Here is a 24,322-nt window from a genome sequence, read left to right on the forward strand (position 1 = left end):
TCCAATTTAGTTTATTTCTAACATTACTAACTTATTATTTTTAAATTTTGTGAATTTCTTCTCAGGTGTTTATGAGCATAGATCGAATTATCAATTTACTCCCTGTAGACCTTGAAATTGGGCAAAATTTTAGACAAATTAGACGTGAATGAAAAGCTCAAAGACAAGTCGAGATGGACCTTGGAAATCAAAATCAAGACCAATGTAATAAAGCAGATCATGTATGGAATCCCATCCTCATTGCCGATGATAGGGATCGATGCATCAGACAATATGCTTTGCCACTTTCCAGTGAGTTAAATCCAGGAATTAGAAGGCCAAATATTAAGGCAACCCAATTTGAATTGAAACCAGTGATGTGGTATGCCCATGGAAGATCCACATCTCCACCCTCGATTGTTTATGGAGGTGAGTGATTCATTCAAGATAGCCGATGTGACTGAAGGCGCATTGAGGCTGAAGTTGTTTCCGTACTTGTTACGAGATCGAACATGAGCATGGCTCAATTTATTGCCACCAAGTTCCATATCTACATGGCAGGAATTAGCAGAGATATTTTTTGGTTAAGTATTTCCCACCTAGCAAAAATGCTAAGTTGAGGAACGAGATCACAACTTTCCAACAATTGGATGACGAGTCGTTGTATGAGGCTTGGGAGCGATTCAAATAGTTACTTCGTAAGTGTCCTCATCATGGGATTCCTCATTGTATCTAGTTGGAGACATTCTATAATGATTTCAATGCACATACAAGATTGATGGTAGATGCTTCTGCGAATGGTGCAATTTTATCTAAGTCTTCTAATAAGGCTTATGAGATCATTGAAAGGATCACGAGTAATAACTATCAATGGCCAACAAATCGAACAGCTTCAAGAAGACGTATAGCCAGAGTTCATGAAGTTGACGCCCTCACTTTGTTATCAGCGCAGGTATCGTTTATTTCCTCAATGTTAAAATAGTTTACCACTAATAGTGCTAATCATTTTACAGCTCAGCCACCAAGTCTGTTTGAAATAGCTTCCTGTGTGTACTGTGGGGAAGGTCATTCTTTTGTGAATTGTCCATCAAATCTCGAGTTAGTGTACTATGTGAGGAACCAAAATCAAAATAGGAGTGGAAAAAGACCCCAGTCCAACTTCTACAATCCTTCATGGCGTAATCATTCTAACTTTTCTTAGAGCAACCAAGGAAATGGATCGAACAACAACTTCTTGTAGCATAGTCCCAACCAATCTCAAAGGTTTAATTAGCAAGCTCCAAGACCCTTCAAGTTGAGGCATCAAACAGTTTGGAGAACTTGTTGAAAACGTACATGGAAAACAATGACGCTTTGATCCAAAGCCAAGCAACAACACTGAAAAATTTGGAAAACAAATGGGTCAGTTAGGTACAGAGTTTCGTAATAGACCGCAAGGAACCTTGCGAGCGATACTGAGAATATAAGAAATTTGGGTAAAGAACATATCAAGGCAGTGGCATTGCAAAGTGGTAAAATTTTGGAACCCCAATTGATTGATGTCGAAGATAAGCCCATTAAGCAGAATCAACCAACTATTGAAATTCCTACACCAAAAGAGTCAGAATCTGCAAAGACGACAAGGTAAATCCTAACTTAGTGAATTTAAATACTTTAACATCTTCTTTGGATGCAGATTTACCTACTTAGAACAATTATTCGGTTCAACCGAAAGTTCCATCACCTTCATATCCGTAAAGATTGCAGCAACACAAGCAGAAACATGAGGTGCAATTCAAGAAGTTTTTGGATGTTCTGAACAGTTACACATCAATATTCTATTGGTGGAGGCTTTAGAACAAATGCCGAATTATGTGAAGTTTATGAAAGATATACTGTCCAGAAAGAAATGATTGAGTGAGTATGAGACTATCGCTTTGACAAAGGAGTGAAGTGCGTTCCTGCAAAACAAACTGCCACCGAAATTGAAAGACCCAGGAAGCTTTACTATACCCTGTAACATTGGTGAATCTTACTGTGGTAAAGCTTTCTGTGATTTAGGAGCGAGTATCAACTTGATGCCTAAGTCTATTTTTAAGATGCTAGGGATAGGTGACATGAGACCTACAACTGTGACGCTTCAGCTAGCGGATCGATCTTTAGTATATCCCGAAGGAAAGATTGAGGATGTTTTGGTAAGAGTTGATAATTTTTTTTCTTGCTGATTTCATTGTCTTAGATTTTGAAGCAGATAAGAAAGTGTCGATCATCCTTGGGAGACCTTTCTTAGCCACGAAAAAAATGTTAATCGAGGTGCAGAAAGGTGAACTCACCATGTGAGTTCAAGACGATCAGGTAACCTTTAACATTCTTAAAGCGATGAAATTTCCCGATCATGTAGAAGAGTGTTCAGTTATGGAAGAAATAGAAACCTTGGTTTCTATGGAAAGCAATTTTGAAGAAGATCCATTAGAGAAAGCCTTAGATCTTAACCCTTTGGAGGATGAAGAAGGTGAAGAAAACATGGCTTTGATGGAAGCCAATCCAAGAAATTTTATTCAATCCACACGGTTTGAACCATTGGATTTAAAAGTTAGAGAATTTGTGTAACCCAAGTTGTCAATTGAAGAACCACCTAAACTCAAACTAAAGGTATTTCCTTCTCATTTGAAATACGTTTATTTAGGTGACTGTTTCACTTTGCCTATGATTATTTCAATAGAACTAATGAAAGAACAAGAGCAACAACTAATTACTGTTCTAAAGAAATTTAAGAAAGCAATTGGTTGGACCATAGTTAATATTCGAGGTATAAGCCCTTCTTTTTGTATGCATAAAATTATTTTAGAAGAAGGTGAAAAAGCTTGAATTGATGGGCAAAGGAGGCTCAATCCTATTATGAAAGAAGTTGTGAGAAAGGAAGTAATCAAATGGTTACATGCAGGAATCATCTATCCTATTTCAGATAGTTCATGGGTAAGTCCGGTGCAGTGTTACCGAAGAAAGGTAGAATCACGATTGTTGAAAATGAGCATAATGAGTTGATTCCAAGGAGAACTGTTACTGGTTGGAGAATCTGTATTGATTATATAAAATTGAATAAAGCCACTCGAAAGGACCATTTTCCGTTGCCTTTTATGGATCAGATGTTAGGTTGACTGCCAGGTAATGAATTCTATTATTTTTTAGATGTCTATTTGGGACATAACCAAATAGTTGTAGCTCTGGAGGACCAACATAAAACAACCTTTACTTGTCTATATAGTACGTTTGCTTTTAGGCGAATGCCTTTTGGTTTATGCAATGCACCTACAGCGTTTCAATGATGCATGATGGCAATATTCACTGATATGGTTGAAAATTTTGTTGAGGTTTTCATAGATGATTTTTTAGTCTTTGGTAACACTTATGATATTTGTTTGAGTAATTTGGCTAAGGTACTGAAGAGATGCGAAGAGACTAATCTTGTCCTTAACTGGGAAAAATGTCATTTCATGGTTAAGGAAGCGATTGTCTTGGGGCATAAAATCTCAAATAGAGGAATTGAAGTCGATAAAGCAAAGGTGAATGTAATTGAAGTATTACCGACCCTAATTAATGTGAAAGGAGTCAGAATTTTCTTAGGCTATGCCGATTTTTATCAAAGGTTTATCAAAGATTTCTCGAAAATTTCTAAACCGTTGTGTTTGTTGTTAGAGAAAGATAGAGTGTTTGATTTTAACAAAGCATGTTTGGAAGCTTTTGAAAATCTGAAAAAATAGTTAATCTCAGCCCCAATAATCATTACACCTGATTGGAGCTTACCTTTTGAGTTAATATGCGATGTAAGTGATTATGTTGTTGGAGCTGTGATGGATCAAAGAAGAAACAAAGTGTTTCACCCTATTTACTATGCAAGTAGAACTTTGACAGGAGCCCAACTCAATTACAGTAACTGAAAAGGAACTATTTGCTATAGTTTTTGCTTTTGACAAATTCAGCTCATATCTTTTAGGTACCAAAGTTACAGTATTTACTGACCATGCGGCCATTAAATACTTGCTCATGAAGAAAGATTCGAAATCGAGGCTAACTCGTTGGATACTTTTACTCCATGAATTTGACCTTGAGATCCAAGACAGAAAAGGTGTCAAAAATCAAATAGTTGATCATCTGTCGAGGTTGGAACAAGACGAGGTAACTTGATCATGTGTTCAACGAGAATTTCCCAGATAAACACTTATTTGAGGTAAGTCAAATTCATGAAATACCTTGGTTTGCTGATTTTGTCAATTATCTTGCATGTGGAATAATTCCTTGAGAAATGACATACCTACAAAGGAAAAAATTCCTTCATGATAGTCGGTATTATTTTTGGGAGGATCCATTTTTGTTTAAACAGTTTACAGATAATATAATCTAAAACTGTGTAGCTAAAAGTGAGATTGCTGAGATCTCATATCATTTCCATTCATCTCCAAGTGGGGGATACTTTGGTGGTTCACGTACTGCAACTAAGATTTTGTAAGCAGGATTCTTTTGGCATACACTGTTTAAAGGTGCTCATGTTTATGTGAAGAACTGTGATAAATGCCAAAGGACCGGAAGTATATCAAGGAAGAATGAGATGCCCTTGACAAACATTTTGGAGATTGAATTTCTTGACTTATGGGGTATTGACTTCTTAGGCCCATTCCCTTCTTCGTATGGGAACAAATACACTTAGTTGCTGTGGACTATGTATCCAAGTGGGTTGTAGCTGAAGCATACCCTAAAAATGATGCTAAAGTAGTCATGTGATTCCTACATAAGCATGTGTTTACATGATTTGGGACACTAGAACGACGGAAATGTGCAAGTGTACACAATCGCAACAAGTAATAAAGTGACAAGTAAATGTCGAGTTATCATACCTATAGGGACTGTGAAAAGAATTATTTATGAATGCAATTTAAAACACTTTGGTGAAAAAATATTTTGTTTTGAAAAGGGTGATTAAGAAATATAAAATTTAAAACTAAATAAAATTAAAAGTTCTAATGCACTATTTCAAAATATGATTTAGTCAAGATGACATAATTGTGTTGGATTAATTACATTTCTTTAACTTAGAATTATTAAACTCATGTTTATATTGTTACGAAAGAATTATTAAACTCATGTTTATGTTGTTACAAATAAATTCACGGCAACTCAATAATTTGCTAACTTATGAACATACTCACCTACACAAATCCATTCATCTCTTAACATATCCCTATGTCAATTCAAATGATTAAACAGATTTTAATAAGCAAACATATTACTGCACATACATACTCATTAAATTGAACTAATCTCTTGCCTATTCCTATGTCAATTCAAACGATTAATTAAATATAATAAGAACAGAAAAGACTACGTGAGGTAACAAGGTATCCTTACCTTGAAACAATTTAATCACAATAATCTTGCAAGTTATACAAGGCAAGTGTATCGCCAGATACATTCCTAATTTAACCTTCAGCTACCTTAGAAGAATAAACATACACTGATTAAGTATTGTGTCAATTAATTACAATTTCAATCCGTTTAAATAATGAATTCATTAGTTACCTAACAATTATAATGCAAGAATAACTTAGGCATGATTTTACTTAATCAAGCATTTTACCGAGACCTATAACAGCATAAACACAATTTTAATAATTTAAGAGGACGAAATGCAATCAACCCAACACGAATTAAATTCAAGCTAAGCTGATTAAATTAACCATTCCAACAACATAAATATTTATAGATATTTTCATCACAAAAATAACAAAATTTAAAGAGATAGGGAACAAAAAGCAAATCCAGTGTTTTTCCGTGGCTTGACTAGGTTGCTCTGTTCTTCCTTCTTGGTGTCCTCGCTGATCAAGGCTGCTATGAACACTCAATTGCTGCTCCAAAATGGCTGAAGAATAACCCTTTCTCAAGGTGAAAAATCGGCAAGAGAGCAATGGACTTTGAATGGGAAAATGAGAGGAGAAAATAAGAGAAGAGATGAGAGATGTGAATGAATGAGGGATGCTTTGAATGATCAGCCAATGGGGTTTTTATAGATGAATGTGGCAGCTAAAATTTGCTAAAAATAGCAGCCAAAGAGCCACCCCTTGGCCGGCCATCTATGTGGCAAAGTTGATGGCTTCAACTTTGCTAAATGTGGCTTGGGGCAAATCCTCAAAGTCACCAATTGTGGAGGGGCTGGATTGCAATTTGAACAAGTCTTCAAGGGCTTCTTTGCAGCTTAAATAATCAGCTAATGAGCTGAATTGGGTCAGCACTTGGACGGTTTTGGGCTGTCCTTTTCTTGGCCGGCTCGGTTCAATCGTTCGGTTCAACCGGACCATTTTTCATAATTAATTAATAATAATTTATTAACCCAAATTAAATTGGATATAAATTAAAATTAATTAAATTATGAATAAATACATATAATTTTGGACCGTCTTAGGCTGAAATTTAGTTTGCCTCAATACTTCAAATTACTTCTCGGTTTTATGCTTCTAGCAGTGTCTGCCGAGCTATTTTTCGCCCTTTGTGCAAATCTGTCGAAAATAACCAAAATTCATAAAAAATAATTATAAAATTAACTAAAATTCAACATGTTCATATTTTAAGTGCACTTTAATTATTTTATAAAAATTAATTACTTTTCGACAAGAATTTAATCGAATTAACATGAATTTAAGTTAAAAAGGGTATGAAAAAGTGCGTAATTTTTTGTGTTTCTAGACACCAAGAGCTATTATTCGTGATAAAGGTTCTCACTTTGTGAAGAAATGGCTTAAGTGGTTGCTTGAAAAATATGATGTGAAGCACAAGATTGCTACTGCCTATCACCCCCAGTCTAATGGGCAAGCTGAAAGAGTGAAAGGTATCCTTGAAATGGTAGTACGCCTTAGCAGAAAAGATTGGTCTCGAAGGCTCGATGATGCATTATGGGCCTATTGAACAGCATTTAAGACACTGTTAGGAATGACTCCTTATCGGTTAGTCTTTGGAAGGGCATGTCATTTGCCATTAGAGTTGGAGAATAGAGCTCACTGGGCTTTAAAGTAGTTGAACTTTGATCTTAAGCAAGCCGGTGAGAGACGGATGTTGCAACTTGATGAGTTGGAAGAGTTGAGGTTGTTTCCCTATGAGAATGCCAAAATGTGTAAAGAAAGATCAAAGAGATGGCATGATAGTCATATACAACCTCGTGAGTTTAAAGAAGGTCAGAAGGTTTTGTTGTTTAATTCAAGGTTGAATTTATTTCCTGGGAAGCTTAAATCTTGATGGAAAAGACCCATATACCATCTACTGAGTTTATCCCTATGTAGCTATTGAATTATATGACAATTACGAAGGTACATTTAAAGTTAATGGTCAATGTTTCAAACATTACTGGGATGGTAAAGTTGAGCGAGTTGAATCCTCGTTCAAATTAACAGAGCTTGATTTTTTATGAACTCGTTTTGTAAATAAATAAATAATTAGAACTTATTTTCTTAGCTTATTACATTTAATTAATTCTGTCTAAGGAGATTGAACTTAAGCGGGACCGCTGTGACCCCTCCAACCTTTCCTGGGAATTAATTTAATGTAATTTGTTAAGAAGAAATTTTCTAATTAAGATTTAAAATTTTTAAGTTTCATTTGTTTTATTTAAATTTTAAATTTTTATATTAATAAAGGGGGTCAAATTTGGCCCAAGTACTAATCAGTTTTTTTCTTGAGACAATATAGTTTCAGTTTGAAGCCCAATATAGCAAAAATGAGGGAAAAATCCATACCTTGCCGCCACTCCCATTGCTTGCCACCCAAGTAACCCTAACGTAACTAAATTCTTGCTACATGTTCCCCTAATTTTTCCTATATAAACCCCTCTTCATTCTACTATTTTTCATATCCCTCAAAGCAATTTGCTTACACCTTAAATCTCCCTTTTGTTCCATCAACCTCAATTCCGAAAGAAACCCTAATTCTCTTCCCTTTTTTTTGTAATCACCTATTGCTGCCTCAAGAAGATTACCAAAGCACCAACTTTGCTGGCGCACATTGTCATTGTCGCCGCACCATTCTTGCATTGCACGATTTTTACCATAGCAAGTCTTTACCACTTTTCTAATTTCTTCCTTTTCCCTTTGTGTAGAAACTTTTCCAATTTTCAAGAAAAGATACCATGTCTCGCAAAAGAACTAGATCTTTAAAGACTACTCCTAAAAACATGATTTTGATCGATGAAGAAGTGAAAGAGAGATTTGATTCAATCTTCAACCATCAACCCATGATGCCGGAAGAAGGTTTTAACTTGAAGAGTAATGATTTGATGGTTCTTCCTATATGATTAGAAAGAAAATTAATGCTCTCAAGTGGGAACGATTTTGTAATGCTCATTCACTTCCCGAGGATAAACTAGTTCGAGAATTCTATGCTAGTTTGACTACGCAAGATGCTAGTGAAGTCATCGTTTGAAAGAAAAAGGTACCTCTTACTTCTAAGTCTACCAATGATTTGTTTAACTTACCTGATGTTGAAGAAGATGAGTACTACCCTATGATGAACAACACCAATTGGGATTTTTTTCAACAAGTGCTTGATGTTGTGAAAAATTTGGGATCCCAATGGATTATAAGAAAGTATGGGAGCCATTCTTGTCGAATGGAATACTTGAAACCAATAGAAAATGTATGGTTTTATTTCGTTCACTACAGTTTTATGCCTATCTCACATGGTTCCACCATCTCGATGGAACAGATGCTTTTGTTATATGCAATCTTGACAGGAAAGTTCATTAATTTTGGGAAAATATTCTCAAGGAGATCCATGATTGTGCTAAAAAAAAGGCAGGAAGTGCTTATTTCCCATTATTAATCATTTCACTTTGTTTAAGGGCCCGTGTTAAAACACAAGAAAATCTGAAGGGGTGATATGTTCAAGGATGCATTACAAATTATGATCTTGAAAGATTAGTAGAGAGGGTGCATGAGCTGAATGAAGGCGAGCAAGAAGAGCCAACTGAGTCAAATACCAATGAGTCAACAGATAGAACTGAGATTAAAGCTAATTCAGTTACAGGCACTAAAGAGGAGGAATCTGATAAGGAACCGAACAGTCCTAAACCAGTTGAAGGACCTGAAAACCCTGAACCAAGGGTTGAGCCAGAAGAAGAACCAATCAAGCTAAGTGTTGAACCTGAACCTAAAACTACTATGCCGACTTCTGCAAGTGCTTCAAAGAAATCAGAGTTGTCAATTTTGATGGATATGTACAAGTTCATGCACAATCAACAACAAACTTACTGGAAATATGCAAAAATTAGAGATGACTTCAAAATTCTTTTAAGAATATCTCTAATACTTTTGTTCCTGAGTTCCCAGATGCTATCTTTGAGACATGGACGGAAGGTATTGACGATGCAAGCGGAGATGGAGATGAAAAAGATAAAGGGAATGAGTTAGAAAAATAAAAGGGGGGATACTTGTTTTGTTATTTATTTAATTATTTTTATGTCCTTAGGAATTTATTTCTTTCGTTATTAGGATTTAATTTCTATAGAATAAAACATAGCAAGCATGAATAAACTTAACACTTCTTTAGAAAGAAAAAGACTAAGTGATGTGGTACTGAGAATGAACATGTCTAGGATTGGATTATTAGGAAAGACTTGGTATTTAAGCAGTATTAATGACTCACTTCTCTTTCTTTACAACCCTATCTGGTGTTCAGTTTTCATTCATTACTTTGTTCTTACAATGAGGACATTGCTTCTTTTTAAAAGGGGTAACGCAAATAAATTGCTCAAATTTTTAAACTTTCAGGTATGTTTCAATCATTTCTTTCATAAGTATGTTTTAATAAATGAATGTTTAGAGACATTTTTTTGTTAATGAGATAGTTTGTATGCAAGTATGAATGATGATTTTATCTGAATGAAAGTATGTTATCACGGAGAATGGAATGCTTGTATGATCTTAGCCTTAGTAATGTTTTCCATGAAAACTAAGTTTCTCTTGAAATTAGACATGCATGAAGGTTTATATCTTTAGAATTGACTTAGTAACTTTCTTGAGGCAAAATCCTAGGAGACATAAAAATCTAAAATGATATAGGCACTATTTCTTTGGATCATTTGAGCCTTTTCAAGCCAACCTTATGATATTAGACCCTTGAAACTGTAATTTTGAGCTTAAAGGCATGTTTATTGCAATGAACCTACATTATAAGTCACATTACCATCTTTTTATGTTATCCAAATTTTGTGCACCCATCTTAACTAAAGTTGTCTTTGATAATCAACATTTGAAGAAATTTTCAAAAAGATGTACGTGCTCATGCTTAAAAAAAAGCAAAGAAAAGTTTGCTTAGTCTCCTAAAAGGAAAAATGTATGAGCTTGAGTTTCAAAATAAGTTTGGGGGTGTTCCAAAGGTTCACTTAAAGAAAAAGGTTGTATTTCGAGAAAACCAAGACAAAGTTATCCCATCTCTTAAAATCTTTACTTTTAACCGAGCCCCATTACAACCTTATAAAAGACCTATTGATTTGACGATTATGTCACCTACATTAGTGGAGAGGAAGTCCTAAGTTCAACATATGAAGATGATAAATAAGCCTTATCATTGTTTACTTGATTGATAAGAAATTATGTTGAATGAAGAATGTTATCTATGGCTGTGACATACATGCAAACTATGATTCATGTTGGCATATTTTAAAGCTTAGAATAATCTTAAAGAATGTTTGCATATGAATTACTTATTAATAAAGAGGATCGATGAACATGAAGTTATTAATGCATGAGTATGGGACAAAGATTGATGCTACTTACACAATTAGTAATTTTGCCTTAGCAAGACCTTTTGTTGTGCATAAACATTACTCGGGACGAGCAATGATTTAAGTTTGGGGGTGTGTAAACTGAAAAATATATAGGATTTTTCCTAAGTAATTTATCACCTTTTTTACTTAAATTCATTGTTAAAACTAAGTGATTGTTTAATAAATTAATGAAATATGTGAAAATATGAAATTGGGACATAGAAATTATTAAAATGTGACTTTATGCTTTATTATATAGTTTTCACATAATATATAGCTTATTTTATATTAATTTGAACATATTATATTTTTAAGACAAAAAGTGGGTCATGCATGATTGAATTAAATAATAAAATATAAAATTATAGTTAATAATTTATTTTAAAATATTTCATTAATAAGTTGGGTTTTAATTAATTAATTAAATTGGATAAATTTTATTCTTTGGTCCTCTAATTTATTGATTTATTTTGGACAGGTCTGATAACTTTGTTGGATTACAAAATCGTCCAAATTGGAGCCCAAGCCAACCCAATTTTCAGCTACACTTGGTTGTCCACATAAACCACTTTTTGGTTTAATTGCACAAGGTCCTTGCAATGTTGAAGAAATTAGAAATTTGCTTGAAGATTTGCACTTGACCGAGTCTCAGTCCTGAGTTGTTGTGGCACTTAAATTGAGTAAAAAACAAGCAAAAATCAGCTCAATTTCCTCAATTCATGGCCGGCCACCGGTTGAAGATGCTTGAAGTGATGAAACCTCCTATTTTTAGCAAACTGTCATCTTCTCTTCACCTATAAATATAACCCCTTCCTTCCCTCATTCATCATCCTTTATCATTCATCATTCTCTCTTCTCTCCAAATTCTCTTAGCCATTTCCATTCCCCACGCCTAGCATCATCTCTTCATAGAAATTTTAGCAATATTAAACCTCTTAAAGAGCCCTTGGTCGGCCACCTTGGAGAGCCATCAGCAAAGGAGCAAAGCAAAGAAGCGAAGGAGCCTAGTCAGTCAGAGTCTTGGGTGACAACCACTTTGATTTGGGTTTAATCTTTCCTTTCTTTAATTTAATCTAAAAATGTTTGCTATGTGTTCTTTGTTCTTGTTTACAACAATGTTAGCTTAATTTTATTTAAGCTAGGATGATTGCTTTGATTAAATAATATTTATTTGATTCATACTTATAATGTTTGTGCCTCAATCAATCATGTTTTCAATTAAAATCAAGTCTATATTTCGTTCATACGTGATTGAAATGCACCTAAATTAACTGAGCAATTCTAACCAGACGACAGCTAGTGGACACATAATTGAAATGTGCATGCTCAATTTAAATCCTAACCCGATTAAATTGCAGGTTGCATAACAACTATAACCAAGCTCTGTTATCTACATAGTTTTTAGATCTGTGTGATTAAACTATTTCAAACCTAACATGTCCTTGTTACCTCACACGAATGCTAAGAAACCCTTAGTAAATAAGGATCAGTAAAATGCGTATTTACTAAGTAAAGGATTCTGAAAGGACCTAATGTGGTTTCCAAACTCATGAAAGATCGAGTTGCCATGGAATGTTTTTCCGAATGTTATTAAGCATGTTGATAATAAGTTTGAGTTTAATTAAAGTAATTGTCCTAGTTTATTTATGTTATAATTGTTACAAATTGTGTTTAATTTTGCTAAAATCTATTTCATTCATATAGTTTGCATACTTAGGATAATTTGAATTAGGGATCATTGCATTTAGTCTAATATATTTTAATCATCACTTCTCAAATATATTGTGTTTTTATTTACCAAATTGTTAATATAATTTTATAAATTAAGTGACTTAGCATAAATACAATCCCTGTGGAGACGATAACTTGATACTTACTTATTACTTGATAACGACTGTGTACACTTGCACAAACCTACGCGTTACAGGTGTATATATTAACATGTGAATGTTATTACTTATGGCAAGTTGTTTTAACCATGTTGAATTGGTGTTTTGGTATTGCCTATGGTGTTGGAGATATATATTCTTCTATGCAAAAGATGTGATATTTAATAAGTATATGAATGGCATGTTGAATAATATGAAATGAGTTAGAAATAGTAGCTTGATTGGTTATTGAATGAAATGGAAATGAATTTGAACATTTGCAGTTTGAAACATGATTGTAAAAATGTGGCCTAGTTCTTATGGTGTATGGTTGAACTTAAGGGTTAAATGTCATATATGTGCACAAGGTTCATAAATGTAGAGAAATGAAATAAAATGGTATATTTCAAAATGGTATGGCATAGGTAAATATAGATGTTTGAATGATTTCTGATTGGTATGCCTTAATGATATAGAAATGTTTAGGTTTAATTGATGTTTAAGTAGTGAATGTCTTGTTGAAAATTTGAACATGAGTATTGAACTTGATTGGCATATTTTGAATAAGGTGAAGTTGATGCTTGATACATATATTGAGTGCCTGTAATTGGAAGTTTTGAAATAGGTACCAAATGGTTCATTTTTACCAAAAGCAAAGTCTATGTCCCAATGAGCAACCTACCTCATCGCAACGTCGATCGATAGTGAGTCACATCACAACGTCGAGTGGTCGAAGGTCATGATGTGACATACTATTTTGGTGATGTCACGATGTGGAAGAGATGACGTCACGGCACCGGTCCTAAAATTTTAAAACTTTGCAATTTGGTCATGTTTCATGCTCGGGTTGACAAAAGTGCTTTCGTAAGCTCGATTAAGACTCAATTTTGATTGTTTAACGATAAATGATTGTGTTTGACATTGAATTGCATGTGCGTATGAATATTTTACTAAATTGATTGTACTTGCTCCGACAACAAATATAGCATCCTGTAGCTCAAACCCGATAATAAGGTCGTACGAGGGGTGTTACAATAAATCTCCACTATTTTCTAGTAGAATAGCAATATATGAAACATGTATGTAAAACTTATGTTAATAGTTGTACCAGTGTCATATATTTATAGGGAGATATAGAAGAATCCTTGTTGAATAAGAATAACACAAATAATATTTATTTAATAGAAAACACTGCCCTAATCTAACTAGGAGAGAGGGGGGCGACACACCCTAGATAATATCATTAGGTTTTTCGTTCTTCACATATAATATGAGGAGAATTAGGCCTCTCATGCATTGAGTTCAATTATATGTGTTTCCTTAACTTTTGGCCTAGTACTTTATAATTTAATACAACTCAATACTTGTTTTCTATTTCTCAAAAATAAATATTTTTTATTTGATTAATTTAATTAACCAAAATAACTAAATTAGTTTTCTAATTAAATAATTTTCTCAATCCAATTTTAATTTCGTTAGTCATAACAACTTTACTGTAAAAGAATCTATGAGGAAATATATTTAATTTTCACATTCAACGGATTCATGATGACTAATTAATTTTATTTTATTTTCAAACTTTAATTATTTAATTGTAATTAATTAAATGATAATTTGGAAAACTTAAATTAATTCTTGAATCATTTCTGTTTTTGGTGAGAAAACACATTCATCTGTTAAAGCAACCTACTTCTCTAACTTCACCATTTTCATTCATGCATGTTCATTTGGTTGTACATGCAAATCATTTATGGTATCAACGAGTTAGCGAAGGGACCGATTGGACACATATAATTATGGCTCAAATAATTTATAATTAAGTTACAACTTTTCACCTATTAATTATAAACTTATTTAGTCATGAAGTCATTCCACTATTGTATTGTGACTGAGCTCTCTTTAATTACATATCATTACAAAAGTTACTCAATAATTGTTCGTCTGATGACATTGCCTTTCGTGTGTTACTCTTGTATGACATTCTTAATCTCTTTAAGATAAATCTGTTCTCCCAATATGATCCTAATTTGTCTCATGGTAATCATTACATCTTCCTTTATGAAAAATCAATTACTATTAAATAGTAATAAAGTCATTTATCACTAAGACAAATGACTTGTGGCCACATTTACTTTTTATCTATCATGTAATGCTGATGAGATGATATCATTTACCCATTAATTGGTTTATGAATTCCATTATTGTGAATGATGCTACATACTGCAAAAGTTGTATACCCGGCGCACCGGCTTTTGATTCATTATCTATTTGAACCCAAGCTTTTACTTGCATTAAAGTGTATAAGTCACGCATACATAGTCCATCATCCATTCAAGATTAAGTTATGTCACACTCTGAACTGTCACAAGTGAATAAATCCATAAATGGATCTAGGATCTATTCTACTTAGGTCTTATTTGATGTACTGTTAGTCCAGTTAGTCACATCTTTTGACAATCATCCACTTTGATGCTCAAGACAAAGCATCTCACTTGGAATTGATAGACAACATATTATTCTTTCAATTGGTTTGCCCATTTCTGATTAGACTAAGGACATGTATAGGTTCATCTACTAATACAAGTTGTCTTTCAATATTACGATCCAACCACACAATACCGCTTAGTATTAGTTAAATATTAGATAACCAGTGAGCCAATATTTGCTTCTATACATTCAAAAACATCGATGATAATATACAAAGGGTATTAATGTAATTAATGGATATTTTATTAAACTAATTTGTTCGAAAAGTACATGTATACTTAAATGAAAATACTACATTAAGGACATTAGATCTCAACAGTTTGATAAACTGAAAAACTAAGTGCTGAAAAATAATTATTAAAAATTTAAGTACTAAATTTAAATTATAAAAATTGTTTGATATATTACTTAAAATTAATTACGGAATATAATTAGATTGTTTGATAAATATATATTGTAAATTATAAAAAAAAACTATATTTTACATTTTTATCCTTATTTTTTAAACATTTGACTTTATTCTAAACAAAAATCAAATTTCAAATGTAAAGCTTTTATCGGATGATATAATATTAAAATAAAAAATAAAATTGAATTAATTGAAAATATTTTTCATAAAGTGATAAGTAGCTTTTATCTACTTATCATTTTCTACACTTTATGGTAGAAAAAATTCTGTTTGTTTTCATTTTGGATTATTAACCATTTGTAAAAAATTAAATATAATTTTCAATGGATTTGATTTTTTTTTCAACAGTTTATCTAACAAGACTTTAGTCATTTTTGGTTCATGTAATTTTTGAATTTTAAAATTTTATTGTTAATTCAAACTGTAATCATTAAATTTGTAGGTTAAATTTTATTATTAGTTATACAATTTACGTGAGTTGTCGATTTAGTCAATGTTTTCCAATTTGATTAATTTAGTCATTATAATTTTTAAATTTTGAAATTTAAATGCTGACTTAAACAATAACAATTAAATTCAATAACTAAAATGATGTGGTTTTTGTAAGTATTATGTAAAAATAAAAAACAAAAATTACATTTTCTACATATGCGGTATGAGATTTTAGAAGTTGAGGGAAAAGGTTACATTTGGATTAAAAAGACATTTTCTGTTTTTAGAAAATAATTATCATTCTCTAATTTTTGTAAAATTTATTATAATTTTTAAAATATTTATATATTTGATGTACTTTTTATTTTTTTTAAAATTAGGATCGAATTAAGAGAATTTGTAATGTTAAAGGTTAATTTTTTTAAATTATGACTAAATTGATTTAATATTTAAAAATTGAAGACTAAATTTTATTATTATACTAATTTTTGAACTATCACCTCACTCTTTGTCAATTACTTTAATAGAAAAAAGAAACAACTAACAAGGACTAAATTCACCGGTTATGCATAATACAAAGATTAATAACAAAACTTGATACCATAAATTTAATAACCATTGATTAGATTAGAACTAAAATTTTAAATTTTAAAAATTATAAAAACTAAAAATGAGTAAATTAGAGTATAATAATTAATCTGATAGAATACTAGTAGCAAAATTTCAATTAGTTTTTATTCCCCTTTATCCACTGGTTCCTCTAAATACACAACAAAAAGAAAGTTGTATTTGGCGGCATTAAAATAACAAAAAGCAGAAAACACAGAGTTGCACCATCAAGCTTTTAAAAATGAAAAAGTAAACACTAATTCCCCATTAAAGCTTGAACCAAAAACTACATCTGTCTTCCGTGCTTAGATTCATTAGATGTTAGGGTGAAGCCGAAAGGCTAAGAGAAAACTAAAAGGCAAAGCCTATACATATAAGCTGTCCAACTGTGGCCATGCGCAAGATTTATAGTCTGTGAAACAGATAGGGCGATAGGACGTTGGGTTTCATAATGGTGAGTTTCATTTCAGTGAGGTTAGGTTTCATCACACCTTCCTAGCAGCAGTGGTCCTCCAAATATATATTACTCCGAAATCCACACATGACATGACCTTTGAAAGCTTTGCACCAACAAGCTTTTCGTAATCTTTTGGTGCTTTTTTTTTTGTAATAATAAACAAATAAGACCTTGTTTTCTTTTCTACGGCTCAACTTTCAATTTGAAAAACTATGCTTCAATGGTTGATCTTCAAATATGAAGTTAGAGTTTGGGTATTAAGTGGGATAGGTGAAGGTGACACACTGCCATTGTTTTGGCCGATATCCCCAAAGCATATTCTTCTTTCAAGCAGTCCTGCTGCTGATCCAATGATTAGAATAATAGAAAGATAGTGTTTTTATTGATCTCACACTTCAATTCCCGATTTAAAGCAATGTAAACTATTGCAGCCTGCAAAAGGATGGGGAGAAATAGTATAAAAAAAATTCAAAGTAAAACGGGAAATGATTGTTACTTTGAGAAGAATTCAACGGGGAAAGAGTCCCATTCTGAAGGGAATCTCTCATTTCTCTCAGCATGTGCCACTAGAAGACACATCATAGAGGCCCCCTTCGTGACTTTACTGCATTTCTTTTTTCAACTTTGGATCGCTGGAAAAAAATAAAAGCATGATCAGAGGACTTTTCTCTCTTGCCATTAAGTTGTTGAACCACCATCCTATTGCTATTTAAGATCTTGAAACATTAATGAAACTATAAATCTAAATTAATTGAACACTCTTCTTAAGAACGTTACCTTTGCTTTGGCTAGTAAATCCATTAAAGATTGTTGTACTCTTCGTCCTTCCCTTGAACAGTAAAGGACATTTCGGAGTCACAATTATTGGGTCATTGCAAGTTGTTGGCTATTATAATGCAGGTGAGTTAGGAGCTTGACAAAACCCTCTTCACATGCATAAAAACGGCAGTCCGTTTTTGGTTTATTCTTCAAGGTTGAATTAGGTTTCATATCGTTGAATGCCTACTTATTTTTATTCCCAGTATCTCTAATTTTAATTACCTATGCTATGGGTGGTTGGGTTCTTTATATTTATTTTTAAACTTGGTCTTTGATATACAATTGTCAAAATCTCTTTTGTTAATTTGTTTGGTAACGTTATCGTTCTAGTCAGCTTTGAAGGGATTGTTATCTAACTTTTACAGGAAAAAGATAAAATTAAAATTATGCGATGATTTATTTAAAATGGGGGAAAAAATCAAACTACTACATTTAAATAAGAAAGAAATTCATCATCTAAAATTTCCCAAATTTGGATTGTATATAATTAACAATACTCATAAAATGACAATGATATGTATCAAGCTAAATTGAGGAATTACAAAAACAAATTAACATTGGAATGCATAAACTATTTTCTTTTATCTAAAAAGGGATCAGCAAACTCACAATCAATGTAGGGTGTTAAGCCAATTCAAACTGCCTGTATGAACAACTGTTTGAAACCAATTAGGTAACCCCTGAAAAACAAGATCTCTGAATTTCCCTTTCTTTGGATCATAAGACACCAAAACCCTGTTCTTATACTCCAACAATACTTCCCCACTGTTTAGTAAACACAGAACTCGAACCACTTTCCCATTGGAACCACTCTTCCATATCTTCAAAGGTCTATGTCGATCCAAATTCAGCTTCAAACACTTGGGCATGTATGCTCCAATGGTGAATTGTTTAACCCAAGATTCCTTCACGTTATAACACTTCATAACCCATATCTCCAACTTCCCATAATTCCATAAACAGCTGCAGCAAGACAACCACCTAAAACAGACAGATGAAAGTTACACCTATTTAAACCACCACAATCCGGTTTCGGGACTTCCCGGAATTGTTCATCGGCTAAGTCGAAGGAGATAAGACGGCGAGCCGGATGGTATCGTCTTGGCCTACTCACCCAATGAAGTCTTCCATTAACCAAAGCCTCCGAAGGCCGCCTTACGAATTGATATGATACTTTCCCTAGACTCCTCCACGAAGAGCTTCCTAGTGTGTAAATTTGAACATCTGATTGTGGATAGACGGTTCTTCGGGCACGACTGTAACTACTAGTATTCCTATAGTAAACTATCTTAACTACCTTGTATTCCTTGGTTTTGGGATGGAATCCGAATCCGAAAACGAGTTCATGATCAGAGTATTGTCTAGATTTTGGTAGCTCTATACAATCCATGGTGAAAGGATTGTGAATATAAAGTGCATCGTTGTATAACGAGTCAGATAAGCATAATAAACCATTACAGGAACCTACAACATCAAATTCAGGCATGGTAGCTTGAAAAGGTACATATAACCTTTTTACCTTGTCTTTGTCTTGGTTGTGAGCTGATAAATCCAGGAAATAAATCTGGTTTCGTATGGGAAAATCACAGTGAAGGATGAGGCAGGGGTCGTTTCCATCAGCTTTCCGTGAAAGATGCATATCGGCAAGAACAGGGTCTTGAGTTAAGGCACGCCATCGTTTGCATACGAACTTGAATTGCACCAAAGATGTGATGGGTAACCTCGAAAGTATGTCGACGATGATTTCGTTGGGAAGGGTTTCCATGGCTGTTGGCTGTGGTTGATGATGATCATCATCATCATCATCTTCAGTCTGGGTTTTCCTTCTTTTAGCACGTTTATCACCGTCCAAATCCATGGTTGAGAGATCCAGAGAACACATGGGGGGGGGTTACAAAATTGTGGGTTTGGAGATCAGGTTGAAGATAAACATGGTGGACTTGGATGGAATCAAGTTGCGGAAAAGAAAATAAAAAAGGAGAGACGAAACCGAAAGGAAATTAAATAATGTTTATTTGTATAGAAATAAAAACCAATCTATTGAATGAACTCACTTGTAGAAAAGATAGACACGACGATCCACACCGTCCAATTAAGTATAAAATGACCAAAATGTGAAGGCAGAAAAAGCAAATTTTATGAATCAATTCCCATGTCATTGTAAAAGATTGGCCCTACTGATAGTGACCCTCCAACATTAAGTCTTGAATATTGGGAGCAAAAAACAAAAAGAATAGCCATAAACAATATATATGCTTCTCATTCAAAAGACAGATGTGCCTCATTCTTTATATCTTTATGCATAGCATTGAATTAAAATTACAGGTGAAATATTTTGTTTGTAAAAAAGTTTAGGGGATATATGAATGAAAAGTTGGATTGTAATTCTAGAGTTTGAAAGAAATTTAGCTTCCCGCAAGATTAATAAACTGTTGTCAAAGTGATTTCAGTGAGTGCAAATTGCAGTTTGCACTTGCATCTACGAGTACATTGTTGTGGCATAACCACAGTGCCCATATTTTGTGGATCAGTCAAAATACATTTTCCAGGAAATACTGTGAACGTTGGCCACCAAGTTTACCTCCCCCTAGAAACAAAACAAAAAACTTCCCCAAGTTCCAACTACCGTTTCTGGAAAAAAATTATTATTTTGGTTTTAGATTTTTAGTATCTAGATTCTAATTTTATGATACGTAACTGTCATGTGTGAGTCTTCAATCCCATCACATACTGATATTTTATATGAGTTTTGTTTGGATTATTTTGAATTTTCATCTTTTGATGCATTGTAATGATTTGTAACTATTTTGTAATTATTCGAATTTATATTTATATTTATGATTACATTGCATTAGTTATGATTTTATTTTTTTTATAGTAAAAAGTCATTCATAACTTGAAGTATCATAAATCACAAGACCATGCATAGAGGTGGGTAATTCAATCCAAGTGTGGGAGTATCCTCAAGCTTTAAGCTCACAGTATAGTTAAGACAATCCGCAACTCTATTGTCCAAATGGGCTGGATAAGAAAAAATATATATATTGATGTACTAAATTATGGTCATTAATTTTTATCATAAATGTAATTAGATTTAATTATGCTTATACTATTTTTACATTTAAAATTTGGTCTCTTTCCTTTATTTCTAAATGTTTAGCCTCTCTATCCTTTTGATTTAATAATTAAAATTTAATTGATAACAATAAAAAATATCGTTAAATTGGATATTTGACTATTTTAAAATAAAAAGAAATTTGCTCACATGGCCAATTTAAAGCCTCGTGGAAGTCCTGTAAGCGAAAAGGAAAAGTTTGCTTATCTTAACAATATTGAAGAACTTTACAACCTCGTTCAAAATAAAAAAATTAAAAAAAATTACACTCATAGGTTCTATATTCTTATTTGCTCATTTGGTCTTCCACGCATGTAATTTTGACCAAACGAGCAAATATTTTTTTTTTGAAATGTCGTAGAATTCCATTCAGAAGTTATTTGATAATGTTATCAATTGGATTTCATTTATCATAAGAATAAAGGGACTAAATTCTAAAGAAAAAAATTAAGAAACTAAATTTCATATGTGCAAAGAGTAACTCTATTGGGGATAAACCTAGTTTAAGCAACGAACAAGTATAATAACTAAGAAATTAAAAAGATCGAATACAAATATTTTACGTAGAAAAACCTCTTTAAAAAGGATAAAAAAATGGGCAAATATAATTTCACAAAAACAGTAAAAACAAAGAGTACAAAAGATGAGGATAAAACTAAACCTTGACACCTAAAATAATAATATTTAAAATGTAAACACAAAAATCTTTGAAAGCTTGTAAAAGCTAATACCTAAATGTGTAATGGGTTATCTTTCTAGGGTGGAAAAAATAGGTCTATTTATAGGCTAAATTAATAGGTCAAACAATATTAAAATAACCTACACTAATCAGAGTTTAAGTGGGAAACTAATATTAAAATAACCTAAACTAATTAGAGTTTAAGTGGGAAACTAAAAACATTGTTTAATTGGGAGAAGAAATGTCGAAAAATGAGAGTCATAACTCCACAAATCTCCAGATTGACTCGTATTTTCACAACATCCTCTTTGCCAAAGCCTGCCATAGGATTATATCAAACTATGTAGGATATTAATTGCGTTAAAGTTTTGCTTAGAAGCTGGAAGTCCTTTAGTCTTTTATTTGTGCACTATCAAATCAAAACTGACCTGGGTCTAATTTCCACAAATGTAGCGTCCTATCTTTTCAAAACCTGCATTCAAAAGAGAATATCTTTTATACGAAATGGTCATTCATTTTTCCCTCCTATGACCAAGTTTTCTCCACTTCAAATGAGTCGACTTCGACTCCTTAATAAATGAGGGATATCCTGTTTCACTGGTCACCATTAATCCTTCCAGAATATAAAGACTGTTAATCTTTTTACCTTTCTTCAAAACAAGATCCCCACAGAATACCTTAATGTCGTTTGACTCGATGTTAATTCTACAACCCTTCAAGCCCAAAATTCCCAAAGAGATGAGATTTTTAAGTCAGTCACATGCCTAACATCTGACCGTGTCCTAATTGTCTCGTCACACATCTGGATCTGAACAGTACCAATATCGATTACTTTATTGGGTGAACCATTCCCTATGTGCACAACTCCACCTTCAATAAAACTGTATGTGGAGAACCAGTCCCTATTGGGACACATGTGGAAAGAATATCTTGAATCTAGGATCCATTCGGACGTAAGCTTTGAGCTTTTTCTTGTTGGCACCAGCAATAAATCATCACCCTTGTCCTTAGCCAAATTAGCACCAACAAAATCTTCATTGTTGCTCTCAACAGCTGTGACAGCCCAAAGTTGACCCTAGTCGGGAAGTGGTTTCGGGACCGCTAAACCGAGTCACCAAAATGTTTGAATGTGATACTTATTGTCTAGAATATGTAATTATGAATGTGTGAAAATTTCAAGCTTCAATTTGGTTGATTTCATGTGAATTTAGTTAATAGGGCTTATGTGAGAAAATTCTAAAATGTGATAGGTCAATGTGTGAGGACCTATTAGTGCATGTGGACAAAGGGGGGACTTGCATGTCAAATTTCCCCCCCTACTAGTAGTGGCCGGCCATGATGGGCATGATGCACAAGTGTGCAATTTATTTTATGGAAATTATGGCATGAGTATGGCACAAATAAGATATGTTAATTTGTGTCATAAAATGTTGGGATAAAACAAATAAAATAATAAAAAGGAGTATGGAGAATACAAAAAAAAAATGTGTGTGTAGTTGTTTGTCCCCCCCATTGCCGTGAGCTAAAGAAGAGAAAGGAGAGAATTTTGTTCATCCTTTTCTCATCTTCATGCTTGCCGAAACTAGGAAGAAAAAAACAAAGAAAAATTTTCTCATCCTTTGGTTCATCCTTGGCCAAAAATTTTAAGGAGGAAAGAAGAAGAAAGGTGAAGAGATTCGGCCATGCATGTAGCTAGGCTAAGGTATGTTTGATGATGTTCCATGAGATGCATGCATGTTTTAGTTGTTAGCTTGAGTTCTACTTGGCCCATGGTCTAAATCTTGCTATGTGATGGAATTGGCACTTGACCATGGATGCATCATTCTTGGTTGGTGTTTGATGTTGTGGTGATGAGGCATGAGGATGAGTTAAGATTCGGCCTAGGTGGAGGTTGTGTTAATGCCATTGCATGCAAAATATGAGGCTTGTTAATGATGCATGTGATGATGGCTTGATGATTCTTGAACCTCCTTTTTAGCATTTTTGTGTGAGCACATATGTGCATTGGTTGCTAAATGGAGAAGAATCGGCTAGCAAGATGTGTGCTAAGGCCGAATGTAACTTTGCATGTTGATGAGCAATGCATGTGTTAAATCGATGAAAAGGGGGAGGATGCTTTACTAGTGTGTGTATATGTGTGTATTAAGTGTTGAGATCGACCCCAAAAATAGACATGCATATTCGGCCAAGGGGAAAGAAATTAGCTAATATGTTGTGTTGATGCATGATTTTTGCATGTATGAGACTTTAATGTCTAATGTATAAATATGGGCTAAGTGCCTTGTGTTCATCTTTTTGATGCCTAAATGATGAAATCAATTTATTTGTTTGATTAAGCTCAAGAGCAAAGGGGAAATAAATCCGATAAAGGGAAGGAAAAAGTGGTTGAATAGCTAGCGGAATCGTTCGACAATACCCGAGGTAAGTTCTTGAGTAAGAGAGCTTAAATTACAATGTGATTAAATCATGCTCTATGTGTGGCTATTGAGCCGAATGTGCAAGGACGATATGTGCCTTGTGTTTGAGTTTCGCAAATGAAAATGAAATATGAATGTGCATGATTAATTGAATGATGTCCGGGCTAAGTCCCGAAGGCTTTGTGCTAAGTGAATATATCCGGACTAAGATCCGAAGGCCTTTGTGCGAGATACTAAATCCGGGTTAAGTCCCGAAGGCATTCGTGCG

The 24,322-nt window shown here is 33.3% G+C and overlaps 1 non-coding gene and 1 pseudogene across 2 annotated transcripts; both read right to left on the reverse strand.

Annotated features, from left to right (window-relative positions):
- Positions 1-592: 592 nt before the first annotated feature.
- LOC121204262 (small nucleolar RNA R71) lies at positions 593-699 on the reverse strand. The gene has a single exon (XR_005899190.1). It is a non-coding gene; the product is annotated as a small nucleolar RNA R71 (small nucleolar RNA).
- A 15,972-nt stretch (positions 700-16,671) lies between these two features.
- LOC107955718 (F-box protein At3g07870-like) lies at positions 16,672-20,309 on the reverse strand (annotated as a pseudogene). Its single transcript, XR_005929870.1, has 2 exons — positions 18,453-20,309; positions 16,672-17,656 (listed from the first exon to the last, which is right to left on the reverse strand). The product of XR_005929870.1 is annotated as an F-box protein At3g07870-like (transcript).
- Between the last annotated feature and the right edge of the window lie 4,013 nt (positions 20,310-24,322).

This window comes from Gossypium hirsutum, chromosome A07, assembly GCF_007990345.1.
Source record: "Gossypium hirsutum isolate 1008001.06 chromosome A07, Gossypium_hirsutum_v2.1, whole genome shotgun sequence".
Classification (NCBI taxonomy): Eukaryota; Viridiplantae; Streptophyta; class Magnoliopsida; order Malvales; family Malvaceae; genus Gossypium; species Gossypium hirsutum.